Below are 15,512 nucleotides of genomic sequence, written 5' to 3' on the forward strand. Positions count from 1 at the left end.
AGCCAGACAGGATTTGCTTCTTTTGCTTGCACCACAATGCAGTGCTGAAAGAGGAGGAATCTACATAAAAACGCCTTCCTGGCAACGCCCAAATGCCCTGCTGCCATGCAGATAAACACTGGCAGCGGCAGCAAGTGCATGCCCACAGCCACCCCTTGTTCCTTCACACCTTGTATCAGCTGTAATCCAGTCCAGTCCAGTGCTGCCTGCTGAGCAGCACTGACCAACACTGCCTGGGCCCAGGCTTTTATCTCTGAGGCCCCATTATGATGTCAGAAAGCTGGCTCTGGAATCCTGAGGGCTCCACTATGACACGTGCAAAGTTCCGTCTGAACTTTATATAAGACGGTGAGGCTCAGTCAGTCACTCAGTGTTGCCTGAGAGGGCAACACTGCAACAGCCGGCCGCCAGGCTGTCTTTTTTTTGCACAGCTAGTTGCCTCCAGGAGGCCACAAGAGGGAGACAAGGGACTGCAAAATGGAAAATAGGCATCCACCAACTTTACAGACAACTTCTCCTTGCTCCTACAACCTCCATCCTTGCACAGTTTGTTATTCTTCTAGGTAACATAGTAACAAATCCAAATTGCTGCTCTCTTTGTAGGCAAGCAAGGCTTTGTTGCAACTGCAATTCTTACTTCTTCTTGAAATGTAGGGACGACAGTACATTCCATCACATCCATCTAGTGTACACAGGTAGGTCCATTGTGGCGGGCAGGCGAGCGGGCGGGCTGCTTTATTGGCTGTTTGCTGTTCCCCTACTCCACTCCACTATTTGACTGTTGTGCTGCATCAATCAATCAATCAATCAATCAATCAATCAATCAATCAATCAATCAATCAATCAATCAATCAATCAATCAGTGGCTGGCTCAGGTGCAGCTCTTTAACTTACCTAAAAGGGAGGGCGGAGAGAAGACAAGGAAGGTGAATGAGGTGTTCCAATGTGAAATGCCGGAAACACAGAAACACAGACGACACACAACAAGAGGTGGCAATCTATTCATTAATTGCATTTAATCAATGAGCTCATTATCACTCATGCATTGTCCAACAGGTGTTGAAATAATGGGATTAAAAGGGGAGATCCCTTCAGAAAGACAGAAACAATAGCAAAGACAAAAAACACTTTTGGAATCTGCTTTTAGTCAACACATAAGGAAAGGGTGCACCGGTCCTGGAAATACTGCAATACCAGGTCAATGCGTGGAGTGGACAGAGCAAGCTCTATTTCCATCTCCCTGTTCTAAAAATCCATTTAATATATGGTCCCCAGATAGGGGACGTATCAGATATTAAACTGATAAGAACAGATACTACACTTGATCTTAGCCAAAAGGCCGAGAAGCGATAACCCGAACGGGCCGCGCGTTGCCCGAGCCTGCCCGATACTGCTGTTCAGCCCTTGCAGCGATTCAGCCTACTTCTAGGCAATTCCATGGGGCCCTGCAGGCTCACACACTCACAGCTACACGGGAGGTGAATAAAGGCCGGAGAGGAAGCCAGACAGGATTTGCTTCTTTTGCTTGCACCACAATGCAGTGCTGAAAGAGGAGGAATCTACATAAAAACGCCTTCCTGGCAACGCCCAAATGCCCTGCTGCCATGCAGATAAACACTGGCAGCGGCAGCAAGTGCATGCCCACAGCCACCCCTTGTTCCTTCACACCTTGTATCAGCTGTAATCCAGTCCAGTCCAGTGCTGCCTGCTGAGCAGCACTGACCAACACTGCCTGGGCCCAGGCTTTTATCTCTGAGGCCCCATTATGATGTCAGAAAGCTGGCTCTGGAATCCTGAGGGCTCCACTATGACACGTGCAAAGTTCCGTCTGAACTTTATATAAGACGGTGAGGCTCAGTCAGTCACTCAGTGTTGCCTGAGAGGGCAACACTGCAACAGCCGGCCGCCAGGCTGTCTTTTTTTTGCACAGCTAGTTGCCTCCAGGAGGCCACAAGAGGGAGACAAGGGACTGCAAAATGGAAAATAGGCATCCACCAACTTTACAGACAACTTCTCCTTGCTCCTACAACCTCCATCCTTGCACAGTTTGTTATTCTTCTAGGTAACATAGTAACAAATCCAAATTGCTGCTCTCTTTGTAGGCAAGCAAGGCTTTGTTGCAACTGCAATTCTTACTTCTTCTTGAAATGTAGGGACGACAGTACATTCCATCACATCCATCTAGTGTACACAGGTAGGTCCATTGTGGCGGGCAGGCGAGCGGGCGGGCTGCTTTATTGGCTGTTTGCTGTTCCCCTACTCCACTCCACTATTTGACTGTTGTGCTGCATCAATCAATCAATCAATCAATCAATCAATCAATCAATCAATCAATCAATCAATCAATCAATCAATCAGTGGCTGGCTCAGGTGCAGCTCTTTAACTTACCTAAAAGGGAGGGCGGAGAGAAGACAAGGAAGGTGAATGAGGTGTTCCAATGTGAAATGCCGGAAACACAGAAACACAGACGACACACAACAAGAGGTGGCAATCTATTCATTAATTGCATTTAATCAATGAGCTCATTATCACTCATGCATTGTCCAACAGGTGTTGAAATAATGAGATTAAAAGGGGAGATCCCTTCAGAAAGACAGAAACAATAGCAAAGACAAAAAACACTTTTGGAATCTGCTTTTAGTCAACACATAAGGAAAGGGTGCACCGGTCCTGGAAATACTGCAATACCAGGTCAATGCGTGGAGTGGACAGAGCAAGCTCTATTTCCATCTCCCTGTTCTAAAAATCCATTTAATATATGGTCCCCAGATAGGGGACGTATCAGATATTAAACTGATAAGAACAGATACTACACTTGATCTTAGCCAAAAGGCCGAGAAGCGATAACCCGAACGGGCCGCGCGTTGCCCGAGCCTGCCCGATACTGCTGTTCAGCCCTTGCAGCGATTCAGCCTACTTCTAGGCAATTCCATGGGGCCCTGCAGGCTCACACACTCACAGCTACACGGGAGGTGAATAAAGGCCGGAGAGGAAGCCAGACAGGATTTGCTTCTTTTGCTTGCACCACAATGCAGTGCTGAAAGAGGAGGAATCTACATAAAAACGCCTTCCTGGCAACGCCCAAATGCCCTGCTGCCATGCAGATAAACACTGGCAGCGGCAGCAAGTGCATGCCCACAGCCACCCCTTGTTCCTTCACACCTTGTATCAGCTGTAATCCAGTCCAGTCCAGTGCTGCCTGCTGAGCAGCACTGACCAACACTGCCTGGGCCCAGGCTTTTATCTCTGAGGCCCCATTATGATGTCAGAAAGCTGGCTCTGGAATCCTGAGGGCTCCACTATGACACGTGCAAAGTTCCGTCTGAACTTTATATAAGACGGTGAGGCTCAGTCAGTCACTCAGTGTTGCCTGAGAGGGCAACACTGCAACAGCCGGCCGCCAGGCTGTCTTTTTTTTGCACAGCTAGTTGCCTCCAGGAGGCCACAAGAGGGAGACAAGGGACTGCAAAATGGAAAATAGGCATCCACCAACTTTACAGACAACTTCTCCTTGCTCCTACAACCTCCATCCTTGCACAGTTTGTTATTCTTCTAGGTAACATAGTAACAAATGCAAGGCTTTGTTGCAACTGCAATTCTTACTTCTTCTTGAAATGTAGGGACGACAGTACATTCCATCACATCCATCTAGTGTACACAGGTAGGTCCATTGTGGCGGGCAGGCGAGCGGGCGGGCTGCTTTATTGGCTGTTTGCTGTTCCCCTACTCCACTCCACTATTTGACTGTTGTGCTGCATCAATCAATCAATCAATCAATCAATCAATCAATCAATCAATCAATCAATCAATCAATCAATCAATCAATCAATCAGTGGCTGGCTCAGGTGCAGCTCTTTAACTTACCTAAAAGGGAGGGCGGAGAGAAGACAAGGAAGGTGAATGAGGTGTTCCAATGTGAAATGCCGGAAACACAGAAACACAGACGACACACAACAAGAGGTGGCAATCTATTCATTAATTGCATTTAATCAATGAGCTCATTATCACTCATGCATTGTCCAACAGGTGTTGAAATAATGGGATTAAAAGGGGAGATCCCTTCAGAAAGACAGAAACAATAGCAAAGACAAAAAACACTTTTGGAATCTGCTTTTAGTCAACACATAAGGAAAGGGTGCACCGGTCCTGGAAATACTGCAATACCAGGTCAATGCGTGGAGTGGACAGAGCAAGCTCTATTTCCATCTCCCTGTTCTAAAAATCCATTTAATATATGGTCCCCAGATAGGGGACGTATCAGATATTAAACTGATAAGAACAGATACTACACTTGATCTTAGCCAAAAGGCCGAGAAGCGATAACCCGAACGGGCCGCGCGTTGCCCGAGCCTGCCCGATACTGCTGTTCAGCCCTTGCAGCGATTCAGCCTACTTCTAGGCAATTCCATGGGGCCCTGCAGGCTCACACACTCACAGCTACACGGGAGGTGAATAAAGGCCGGAGAGGAAGCCAGACAGGATTTGCTTCTTTTGCTTGCACCACAATGCAGTGCTGAAAGAGGAGGAATCTACATAAAAACGCCTTCCTGGCAACGCCCAAATGCCCTGCTGCCATGCAGATAAACACTGGCAGCGGCAGCAAGTGCATGCCCACAGCCACCCCTTGTTCCTTCACACCTTGTATCAGCTGTAATCCAGTCCAGTCCAGTGCTGCCTGCTGAGCAGCACTGACCAACACTGCCTGGGCCCAGGCTTTTATCTCTGAGGCCCCATTATGATGTCAGAAAGCTGGCTCTGGAATCCTGAGGGCTCCACTATGACACGTGCAAAGTTCCGTCTGAACTTTATATAAGACGGTGAGGCTCAGTCAGTCACTCAGTGTTGCCTGAGAGGGCAACACTGCAACAGCCGGCCGCCAGGCTGTCTTTTTTTTGCACAGCTAGTTGCCTCCAGGAGGCCACAAGAGGGAGACAAGGGACTGCAAAATGGAAAATAGGCATCCACCAACTTTACAGACAACTTCTCCTTGCTCCTACAACCTCCATCCTTGCACAGTTTGTTATTCTTCTAGGTAACATAGTAACAAATCCAAATTGCTGCTCTCTTTGTAGGCAAGCAAGGCTTTGTTGCAACTGCAATTCTTACTTCTTCTTGAAATGTAGGGACGACAGTACATTCCATCACATCCATCTAGTGTACACAGGTAGGTCCATTGTGGCGGGCAGGCGAGCGGGCGGGCTGCTTTATTGGCTGTTTGCTGTTCCCCTACTCCACTCCACTATTTGACTGTTGTGCTGCATCAATCAATCAATCAATCAATCAATCAATCAATCAATCAATCAATCAATCAGTGGCTGGCTCAGGTGCAGCTCTTTAACTTACCTAAAAGGGAGGGCGGAGAGAAGACAAGGAAGGTGAATGAGGTGTTCCAATGTGAAATGCCGGAAACACAGAAACACAGACGACACACAACAAGAGGTGGCAATCTATTCATTAATTGCATTTAATCAATGAGCTCATTATCACTCATGCATTGTCCAACAGGTGTTGAAATAATGGGATTAAAAGGGGAGATCCCTTCAGAAAGACAGAAACAATAGCAAAGACAAAAAACACTTTTGGAATCTGCTTTTAGTCAACACATAAGGAAAGGGTGCACCGGTCCTGGAAATACTGCAATACCAGGTCAATGCGTGGAGTGGACAGAGCAAGCTCTATTTCCATCTCCCTGTTCTAAAAATCCATTTAATATATGGTCCCCAGATAGGGGACGTATCAGATATTAAACTGATAAGAACAGATACTACACTTGATCTTAGCCAAAAGGCCGAGAAGCGATAACCCGAACGGGCCGCGCGTTGCCCGAGCCTGCCCGATACTGCTGTTCAGCCCTTGCAGCGATTCAGCCTACTTCTAGGCAATTCCATGGGGCCCTGCAGGCTCACACACTCACAGCTACACGGGAGGTGAATAAAGGCCGGAGAGGAAGCCAGACAGGATTTGCTTCTTTTGCTTGCACCACAATGCAGTGCTGAAAGAGGAGGAATCTACATAAAAACGCCTTCCTGGCATCGCCCAAATGCCCTGCTGCCATGCAGATAAACACTGGCAGCGGCAGCAAGTGCATGCCCACAGCCACCCCTTGTTCCTTCACACCTTGTATCAGCTGTAATCCAGTCCAGTCCAGTGCTGCCTGCTGAGCAGCACTGACCAACACTGCCTGGGCCCAGGCTTTTATCTCTGAGGCCCCATTATGATGTCAGAAAGCTGGCTCTGGAATCCTGAGGGCTCCACTATGACACGTGCAAAGTTCCGTCTGAACTTTATATAAGACGGTGAGGCTCAGTCAGTCACTCAGTGTTGCCTGAGAGGGCAACACTGCAACAGCCGGCCGCCAGGCTGTCTTTTTTTTGCACAGCTAGTTGCCTCCAGGAGGCCACAAGAGGGAGACAAGGGACTGCAAAATGGAAAATAGGCATCCACCAACTTTACAGACAACTTCTCCTTGCTCCTACAACCTCCATCCTTGCACAGTTTGTTATTCTTCTAGGTAACATAGTAACAAATCCAAATTGCTGCTCTCTTTGTAGGCAAGCAAGGCTTTGTTGCAACTGCAATTCTTACTTCTTCTTGAAATGTAGGGACGACAGTACATTCCATCACATCCATCTAGTGTACACAGGTAGGTCCATTGTGGCGGGCAGGCGAGCGGGCGGGCTGCTTTATTGGCTGTTTGCTGTTCCCCTACTCCACTCCACTATTTGACTGTTGTGCTGCATCAATCAATCAATCAATCAATCAATCAATCAATCAATCAATCAATCAATCAATCAGTGGCTGGCTCAGGTGCAGCTCTTTAACTTACCTAAAAGGGAGGGCGGAGAGAAGACAAGGAAGGTGAATGAGGTGTTCCAATGTGAAATGCCGGAAACACAGAAACACAGACGACACACAACAAGAGGTGGCAATCTATTCATTAATTGCATTTAATCAATGAGCTCATTATCACTTATGCATTGTCCAACAGGTGTTGAAATAATGGGATTAAAAGGGGAGATCCCTTCAGAAAGACAGAAACAATAGCAAAGACAAAAAACACTTTTGGAATCTGCTTTTAGTCAACACATAAGGAAAGGGTGCACCGGTCCTGGAAATACTGCAATACCAGGTCAATGCGTGGAGTGGACAGAGCAAGCTCTATTTCCATCTCTCTGTTCTAAAAATCCATTTAATATATGGTCCCCAGATAGGGGACGTATCAGATATTAAACTGATAAGAACAGATACTACACTTGATCTTAGCCAAAAGGCCGAGAAGCGATAACCCGAACGGGCCGCGCGTTGCCCGAGCCTGCCCGATACTGCTGTTCAGCCCTTGCAGCGATTCAGCCTACTTCTAGGCAATTCCATGGGGCCCTGCAGGCTCACACACTCACAGCTACACGGGAGGTGAATAAAGGCCGGAGAGGAAGCCAGACAGGATTTGCTTCTTTTGCTTGCACCACAATGCAGTGCTGAAAGAGGAGGAATCTACATAAAAACGCCTTCCTGGCAACGCCCAAATGCCCTGCTGCCATGCAGATAAACACTGGCAGCGGCAGCAAGTGCATGCCCACAGCCACCCCTTGTTCCTTCACACCTTGTATCAGCTGTAATCCAGTCCAGTCCAGTGCTGCCTGCTGAGCAGCACTGACCAACACTGCCTGGGCCCAGGCTTTTATCTCTGAGGCCCCATTATGATGTCAGAAAGCTGGCTCTGGAATCCTGAGGGCTCCACTATGACACGTGCAAAGTTCCGTCTGAACTTTATATAAGACGGTGAGGCTCAGTCAGTCACTCAGTGTTGCCTGAGAGGGCAACACTGCAACAGCCGGCCGCCAGGCTGTCTTTTTTTTGCACAGCTAGTTGCCTCCAGGAGGCCACAAGAGGGAGACAAGGGACTGCAAAATGGAAAATAGGCATCCACCAACTTTACAGACAACTTCTCCTTGCTCCTACAACCTCCATCCTTGCACAGTTTGTTATTCTTCTAGGTAACATAGTAACAAATCCAAATTGCTGCTCTCTTTGTAGGCAAGCAAGGCTTTGTTGCAACTGCAATTCTTACTTCTTCTTGAAATGTAGGGACGACAGTACATTCCATCACATCCATCTAGTGTACACAGGTAGGTCCATTGTGGCGGGCAGGCGAGCGGGCGGGCTGCTTTATTGGCTGTTTGCTGTTCCCCTACTCCACTCCACTATTTGACTGTTGTGCTGCATCAATCAATCAATCAATCAATCAATCAATCAATCAATCAATCAATCAATCAATCAATCAATCAGTGGCTGGCTCAGGTGCAGCTCTTTAACTTACCTAAAAGGGAGGGCGGAGAGAAGACAAGGAAGGTGAATGAGGTGTTCCAATGTGAAATGCCGGAAACACAGAAACACAGACGACACACAACAAGAGGTGGCAATCTATTCATTAATTGCATTTAATCAATGAGCTCATTATCACTCATGCATTGTCCAACAGGTGTTGAAATAATGGGATTAAAAGGGGAGATCCCTTCAGAAAGACAGAAACAATAGCAAAGACAAAAAACACTTTTGGAATCTGCTTTTAGTCAACACATAAGGAAAGGGTGCACCGGTCCTGGAAATACTGCAATACCAGGTCAATGCGTGGAGTGGACAGAGCAAGCTCTATTTCCATCTCCCTGTTCTAAAAATCCATTTAATATATGGTCCCCAGATAGGGGACGTATCAGATATTAAACTGATAAGAACAGATACTACACTTGATCTTAGCCAAAAGGCCGAGAAGCGATAACCCGAACGGGCCGCGCGTTGCCCGAGCCTGCCCGATACTGCTGTTCAGCCCTTGCAGCGATTCAGCCTACTTCTAGGCAATTCCATGGGGCCCTGCAGGCTCACACACTCACAGCTACACGGGAGGTGAATAAAGGCCGGAGAGGAAGCCAGACAGGATTTGCTTCTTTTGCTTGCACCACAATGCAGTGCTGAAAGAGGAGGAATCTACATAAAAACGCCTTCCTGGCAACGCCCAAATGCCCTGCTGCCATGCAGATAAACACTGGCAGCGGCAGCAAGTGCATGCCCACAGCCACCCCTTGTTCCTTCACACCTTGTATCAGCTGTAATCCAGTCCAGTCCAGTGCTGCCTGCTGAGCAGCACTGACCAACACTGCCTGGGCCCAGGCTTTTATCTCTGAGGCCCCATTATGATGTCAGAAAGCTGGCTCTGGAATCCTGAGGGCTCCACTATGACACGTGCAAAGTTCCGTCTGAACTTTATATAAGACGGTGAGGCTCAGTCAGTCACTCAGTGTTGCCTGAGAGGGCAACACTGCAACAGCCGGCCGCCAGGCTGTCTTTTTTTTGCACAGCTAGTTGCCTCCAGGAGGCCACAAGAGGGAGACAAGGGACTGCAAAATGGAAAATAGGCATCCACCAACTTTACAGACAACTTCTCCTTGCTCCTACAACCTCCATCCTTGCACAGTTTGTTATTCTTCTAGGTAACATAGTAACAAATCCAAATTGCTGCTCTCTTTGTAGGCAAGCAAGGCTTTGTTGCAACTGCAATTCTTACTTCTTCTTGAAATGTAGGGACGACAGTACATTCCATCACATCCATCTAGTGTACACAGGTAGGTCCATTGTGGCGGGCAGGCGAGCGGGCGGGCTGCTTTATTGGCTGTTTGCTATTCCCCTACTCCACTCCACTATTTGACTGTTGTGCTGCATCAATCAATCAATCAATCAATCAATCAATCAATCAATCAATCAATCAGTGGCTGGCTCAGGTGCAGCTCTTTAACTTACCTAAAAGGGAGGGCGGAGAGAAGACAAGGAAGGTGAATGAGGTGTTCCAATGTGAAATGCCGGAAACACAGAAACACAGACGACACACAACAAGAGGTGGCAATCTATTCATTAATTGCATTTAATCAATGAGCTCATTATCACTCATGCATTGTCCAACAGGTGTTGAAATAATGGGATTAAAAGGGGAGATCCCTTCAGAAAGACAGAAACAATAGCAAAGACAAAAAACACTTTTGGAATCTGCTTTTAGTCAACACATAAGGAAAGGGTGCACCGGTCCTGGAAATACTGCAATACCAGGTCAATGCGTGGAGTGGACAGAGCAAGCTCTATTTCCATCTCCCTGTTCTAAAAATCCATTTAATATATGGTCCCCAGATAGGGGACGTATCAGATATTAAACTGATAAGAACAGATACTACACTTGATCTTAGCCAAAAGGCCGAGAAGCGATAACCCGAACGGGCCGCGCGTTGCCCGAGCCTGCCCGATACTGCTGTTCAGCCCTTGCAGCGATTCAGCCTACTTCTAGGCAATTCCATGGGGCCCTGCAGGCTCACACACTCACAGCTACACGGGAGGTGAATAAAGGCCGGAGAGGAAGCCAGACAGGATTTGCTTCTTTTGCTTGCACCACAATGCAGTGCTGAAAGAGGAGGAATCTACATAAAAACGCCTTCCTGGCAACGCCCAAATGCCCTGCTGCCATGCAGATAAACACTGGCAGCGGCAGCAAGTGCATGCCCACAGCCACCCCTTGTTCCTTCACACCTTGTATCAGCTGTAATCCAGTCCAGTCCAGTGCTGCCTGCTGAGCAGCACTGACCAACACTGCCTGGGCCCAGGCTTTTATCTCTGAGGCCCCATTATGATGTCAGAAAGCTGGCTCTGGAATCCTGAGGGCTCCACTATGACACGTGCAAAGTTCCGTCTGAACTTTATATAAGACGGTGAGGCTCAGTCAGTCACTCAGTGTTGCCTGAGAGGGCAACACTGCAACAGCCGGCCGCCAGGCTGTCTTTTTTTTGCACAGCTAGTTGCCTCCAGGAGGCCACAAGAGGGAGACAAGGGACTGCAAAATGGAAAATAGGCATCCACCAACTTTACAGACAACTTCTCCTTGCTCCTACAACCTCCATCCTTGCACAGTTTGTTATTCTTCTAGGTAACATAGTAACAAATCCAAATTGCTGCTCTCTTTGTAGGCAAGCAAGGCTTTGTTGCAACTGCAATTCTTACTTCTTCTTGAAATGTAGGGACGACAGTACATTCCATCACATCCATCTAGTGTACACAGGTAGGTCCATTGTGGCGGGCAGGCGAGCGGGCGGGCTGCTTTATTGGCTGTTTGCTGTTCCCCTACTCCACTCCACTATTTGACTGTTGTGCTGCATCAATCAATCAATCAATCAATCAATCAATCAATCAATCAATCAATCAATCAATCAATCAGTGGCTGGCTCAGGTGCAGCTCTTTAACTTACCTAAAAGGGAGGGCGGAGAGAAGACAAGGAAGGTGAATGAGGTGTTCCAATGTGAAATGCCGGAAACACAGAAACACAGACGACACACAACAAGAGGTGGCAATCTATTCATTAATTGCATTTAATCAATGAGCTCATTATCACTCATGCATTGTCCAACAGGTGTTGAAATAATGGGATTAAAAGGGGAGATCCCTTCAGAAAGACAGAAACAATAGCAAAGACAAAAAACACTTTTGGAATCTGCTTTTAGTCAACACATAAGGAAAGGGTGCACCGGTCCTGGAAATACTGCAATACCAGGTCAATGCGTGGAGTGGACAGAGCAAGCTCTATTTCCATCTCCCTGTTCTAAAAATCCATTTAATATATGGTCCCCAGATAGGGGACGTATCAGATATTAAACTGATAAGAACAGATACTACACTTGATCTTAGCCAAAAGGCCGAGAAGCGATAACCCGAACGGGCCGCGCGTTGCCCGAGCCTGCCCGATACTGCTGTTCAGCCCTTGCAGCGATTCAGCCTACTTCTAGGCAATTCCATGGGGCCCTGCAGGCTCACACACTCACAGCTACACGGGAGGTGAATAAAGGCCGGAGAGGAAGCCAGACAGGATTTGCTTCTTTTGCTTGCACCACAATGCAGTGCTGAAAGAGGAGGAATCTACATAAAAACGCCTTCCTGGCAACGCCCAAATGCCCTGCTGCCATGCAGATAAACACTGGCAGCGGCAGCAAGTGCATGCCCACAGCCACCCCTTGTTCCTTCACACCTTGTATCAGCTGTAATCCAGTCCAGTCCAGTGCTGCCTGCTGAGCAGCACTGACCAACACTGCCTGGGCCCAGGCTTTTATCTCTGAGGCCCCATTATGATGTCAGAAAGCTGGCTCTGGAATCCTGAGGGCTCCACTATGACACGTGCAAAGTTCCGTCTGAACTTTATATAAGACGGTGAGGCTCAGTCAGTCACTCAGTGTTGCCTGAGAGGGCAACACTGCAACAGCCGGCCGCCAGGCTGTCTTTTTTTTGCACAGCTAGTTGCCTCCAGGAGGCCACAAGAGGGAGACAAGGGACTGCAAAATGGAAAATAGGCATCCACCAACTTTACAGACAACTTCTCCTTGCTCCTACAACCTCCATCCTTGCACAGTTTGTTATTCTTCTAGGTAACATAGTAACAAATCCAAATTGCTGCTCTCTTTGTAGGCAAGCAAGGCTTTGTTGCAACTGCAATTCTTACTTCTTCTTGAAATGTAGGGACGACAGTACATTCCATCACATCCATCTAGTGTACACAGGTAGGTCCATTGTGGCGGGCAGGCGAGCGGGCGGGCTGCTTTATTGGCTGTTTGCTGTTCCCCTACTCCACTCCACTATTTGACTGTTGTGCTGCATCAATCAATCAATCAATCAATCAATCAATCAATCAATCAATCAATCAGTGGCTGGCTCAGGTGCAGCTCTTTAACTTACCTAAAAGGGAGGGCGGAGAGAAGACAAGGAAGGTGAATGAGGTGTTCCAATGTGAAATGCCGGAAACACAGAAACACAGACGACACACAACAAGAGGTGGCAATCTATTCATTAATTGCATTTAATCAATGAGCTCATTATCACTCATGCATTGTCCAACAGGTGTTGCAATAATGGGATTAAAAGGGGAGATCCCTTCAGAAAGACAGAAACAATAGCAAAGACAAAAAACACTTTTGGAATCTGCTTTTAGTCAACACATAAGGAAAGGGTGCACCGGTCCTGGAAATACTGCAATACCAGGTCAATGCGTGGAGTGGACAGAGCAAGCTCTATTTCCATCTCCCTGTTCTAAAAATCCATTTAATATATGGTCCCCAGATAGGGGACGTATCAGATATTAAACTGATAAGAACAGATACTACACTTGATCTTAGCCAAAAGGCCGAGAAGCGATAACCCGAACGGGCCGCGCGTTGCCCGAGCCTGCCCGATACTGCTGTTCAGCCCTTGCAGCGATTCAGCCTACTTCTAGGCAATTCCATGGGGCCCTGCAGGCTCACACACTCACAGCTACACGGGAGGTGAATAAAGGCCGGAGAGGAAGCCAGACAGGATTTGCTTCTTTTGCTTGCACCACAATGCAGTGCTGAAAGAGGAGGAATCTACATAAAAACGCCTTCCTGGCAACGCCCAAATGCCCTGCTGCCATGCAGATAAACACTGGCAGCGGCAGCAAGTGCATGCCCACAGCCACCCCTTGTTCCTTCACACCTTGTATCAGCTGTAATCCAGTCCAGTCCAGTGCTGCCTGCTGAGCAGCACTGACCAACACTGCCTGGGCCCAGGCTTTTATCTCTGAGGCCCCATTATGATGTCAGAAAGCTGGCTCTGGAATCCTGAGGGCTCCACTATGACACGTGCAAAGTTCCGTCTGAACTTTATATAAGACGGTGAGGCTCAGTCAGTCACTCAGTGTTGCCTGAGAGGGCAACACTGCAACAGCCGGCCGCCAGGCTGTCTTTTTTTTGCACAGCTAGTTGCCTCCAGGAGGCCACAAGAGGGAGACAAGGGACTGCAAAATGGAAAATAGGCATCCACCAACTTTACAGACAACTTCTCCTTGCTCCTACAACCTCCATCCTTGCACAGTTTGTTATTCTTCTAGGTAACATAGTAACAAATCCAAATTGCTGCTCTCTTTGTAGGCAAGCAAGGCTTTGTTGCAACTGCAATTCTTACTTCTTCTTGAAATGTAGGGACGACAGTACATTCCATCACATCCATCTAGTGTACACAGGTAGGTCCATTGTGGCGGGCAGGCGAGCGGGCGGGCTGCTTTATTGGCTGTTTGCTGTTCCCCTACTCCACTCCACTATTTGACTGTTGTGCTGCATCAATCAATCAATCAATCAATCAATCAATCAATCAATCAATCAATCAATCAATCAATCAATCAATCAGTGGCTGGCTCAGGTGCAGCTCTTTAACTTACCTAAAAGGGAGGGCGGAGAGAAGACAAGGAAGGTGAATGAGGTGTTCCAATGTGAAATGCCGGAAACACAGAAACACAGACGACACACAACAAGAGGTGGCAATCTATTCATTAATTGCATTTAATCAATGAGCTCATTATCACTCATGCATTGTCCAACAGGTGTTGAAATAATGGGATTAAAAGGGGAGATCCCTTCAGAAAGACAGAAACAATAGCAAAGACAAAAAGCACTTTTGGAATCTGCTTTTAGTCAACACATAAGGAAAGGGTGCACCGGTCCTGGAAATACTGCAATACCAGGTCAATGCGTGGAGTGGACAGAGCAAGCTCTATTTCCATCTCCCTGTTCTAAAAATCCATTTAATATATGGTCCCCAGATAGGGGACGTATCAGATATTAAACTGATAAGAACAGATACTACACTTGATCTTAGCCAAAAGGCCGAGAAGCGATAACCCGAACGGGCCGCGCGTTGCCCGAGCCTGCCCGATACTGCTGTTCAGCCCTTGCAGCGATTCAGCCTACTTCTAGGCAATTCCATGGGGCCCTGCAGGCTCACACACTCACAGCTACACGGGAGGTGAATAAAGGCCGGAGAGGAAGCCAGACAGGATTTGCTTCTTTTGCTTGCACCACAATGCAGTGCTGAAAGAGGAGGAATCTACATAAAAACGCCTTCCTGGCAACGCCCAAATGCCCTGCTGCCATGCAGATAAACACTGGCAGCGGCAGCAAGTGCATGCCCACAGCCACCCCTTGTTCCTTCACACCTTGTATCAGCTGTAATCCAGTCCAGTCCAGTGCTGCCTGCTGAGCAGCACTGACCAACACTGCCTGGGCCCAGGCTTTTATCTCTGAGGCCCCATTATGATGTCAGAAAGCTGGCTCTGGAATCCTGAGGGCTCCACTATGACACGTGCAAAGTTCCGTCTGAACTTTATATAAGACGGTGAGGCTCAGTCAGTCACTCAGTGTTGCCTGAGAGGGCAACACTGCAACAGCCGGCCGCCAGGCTGTCTTTTTTTTGCACAGCTAGTTGCCTCCAGGAGGCCACAAGAGGGAGACAAGGGACTGCAAAATGGAAAATAGGCATCCACCAACTTTACAGACAACTTCTCCTTGCTCCTACAACCTCCATCCTTGCACAGTTTGTTATTCTTCTAGGTAACATAGTAACAAATCCAAATTGCTGCTCTCTTTGTAGGCAAGCAAGGCTTTGTTGCAACTGCAATTCTTACTTCTTCTTGAAATGTAGGGA

General features: G+C 47.7%; 10 non-coding genes across 10 annotated transcripts; all 10 read right to left on the reverse strand.

Moving 5' to 3' along the window:
* Positions 1 to 1,160: 1,160 nt before the first annotated feature.
* Positions 1,161 to 1,351, reverse strand: LOC142686196 (U2 spliceosomal RNA). Its single transcript, XR_012855567.1, has one exon. It is a non-coding gene; the product is annotated as a U2 spliceosomal RNA (small nuclear RNA).
* A 1,304-nt stretch (positions 1,352 to 2,655) lies between these two features.
* On the reverse strand, positions 2,656 to 2,846 carry LOC142686197 (U2 spliceosomal RNA). Its single transcript, XR_012855568.1, has one exon. It is a non-coding gene; the product is annotated as a U2 spliceosomal RNA (small nuclear RNA).
* Positions 2,847 to 4,131: 1,285 nt separating this feature from the next.
* Positions 4,132 to 4,322, reverse strand: LOC142686198 (U2 spliceosomal RNA). The gene has a single exon (XR_012855569.1). It is a non-coding gene; the product is annotated as a U2 spliceosomal RNA (small nuclear RNA).
* Positions 4,323 to 5,610: 1,288 nt separating this feature from the next.
* LOC142686201 (U2 spliceosomal RNA) lies at positions 5,611 to 5,801 on the reverse strand. The gene has a single exon (XR_012855571.1). It is a non-coding gene; the product is annotated as a U2 spliceosomal RNA (small nuclear RNA).
* A 1,292-nt stretch (positions 5,802 to 7,093) lies between these two features.
* LOC142686439 (U2 spliceosomal RNA) lies at positions 7,094 to 7,284 on the reverse strand. The gene has a single exon (XR_012855786.1). It is a non-coding gene; the product is annotated as a U2 spliceosomal RNA (small nuclear RNA).
* Positions 7,285 to 8,584: 1,300 nt separating this feature from the next.
* On the reverse strand, positions 8,585 to 8,775 carry LOC142686202 (U2 spliceosomal RNA). Its single transcript, XR_012855572.1, has one exon. It is a non-coding gene; the product is annotated as a U2 spliceosomal RNA (small nuclear RNA).
* Positions 8,776 to 10,059: 1,284 nt separating this feature from the next.
* LOC142686203 (U2 spliceosomal RNA) lies at positions 10,060 to 10,250 on the reverse strand. The gene has a single exon (XR_012855573.1). It is a non-coding gene; the product is annotated as a U2 spliceosomal RNA (small nuclear RNA).
* A 1,296-nt stretch (positions 10,251 to 11,546) lies between these two features.
* On the reverse strand, positions 11,547 to 11,737 carry LOC142686204 (U2 spliceosomal RNA). The gene has a single exon (XR_012855574.1). It is a non-coding gene; the product is annotated as a U2 spliceosomal RNA (small nuclear RNA).
* A 1,284-nt stretch (positions 11,738 to 13,021) lies between these two features.
* LOC142686205 (U2 spliceosomal RNA) lies at positions 13,022 to 13,212 on the reverse strand. Its single transcript, XR_012855575.1, has one exon. It is a non-coding gene; the product is annotated as a U2 spliceosomal RNA (small nuclear RNA).
* A 1,304-nt stretch (positions 13,213 to 14,516) lies between these two features.
* Positions 14,517 to 14,707, reverse strand: LOC142686206 (U2 spliceosomal RNA). The gene has a single exon (XR_012855576.1). It is a non-coding gene; the product is annotated as a U2 spliceosomal RNA (small nuclear RNA).
* Positions 14,708 to 15,512: the final 805 nt, after the last annotated feature.

The sequence above is a fragment of the Rhinoderma darwinii genome (genome assembly GCF_050947455.1).
Source record: "Rhinoderma darwinii isolate aRhiDar2 chromosome 5 unlocalized genomic scaffold, aRhiDar2.hap1 SUPER_5_unloc_17, whole genome shotgun sequence".
Taxonomy (NCBI): Eukaryota; Metazoa; Chordata; class Amphibia; order Anura; family Rhinodermatidae; genus Rhinoderma; species Rhinoderma darwinii.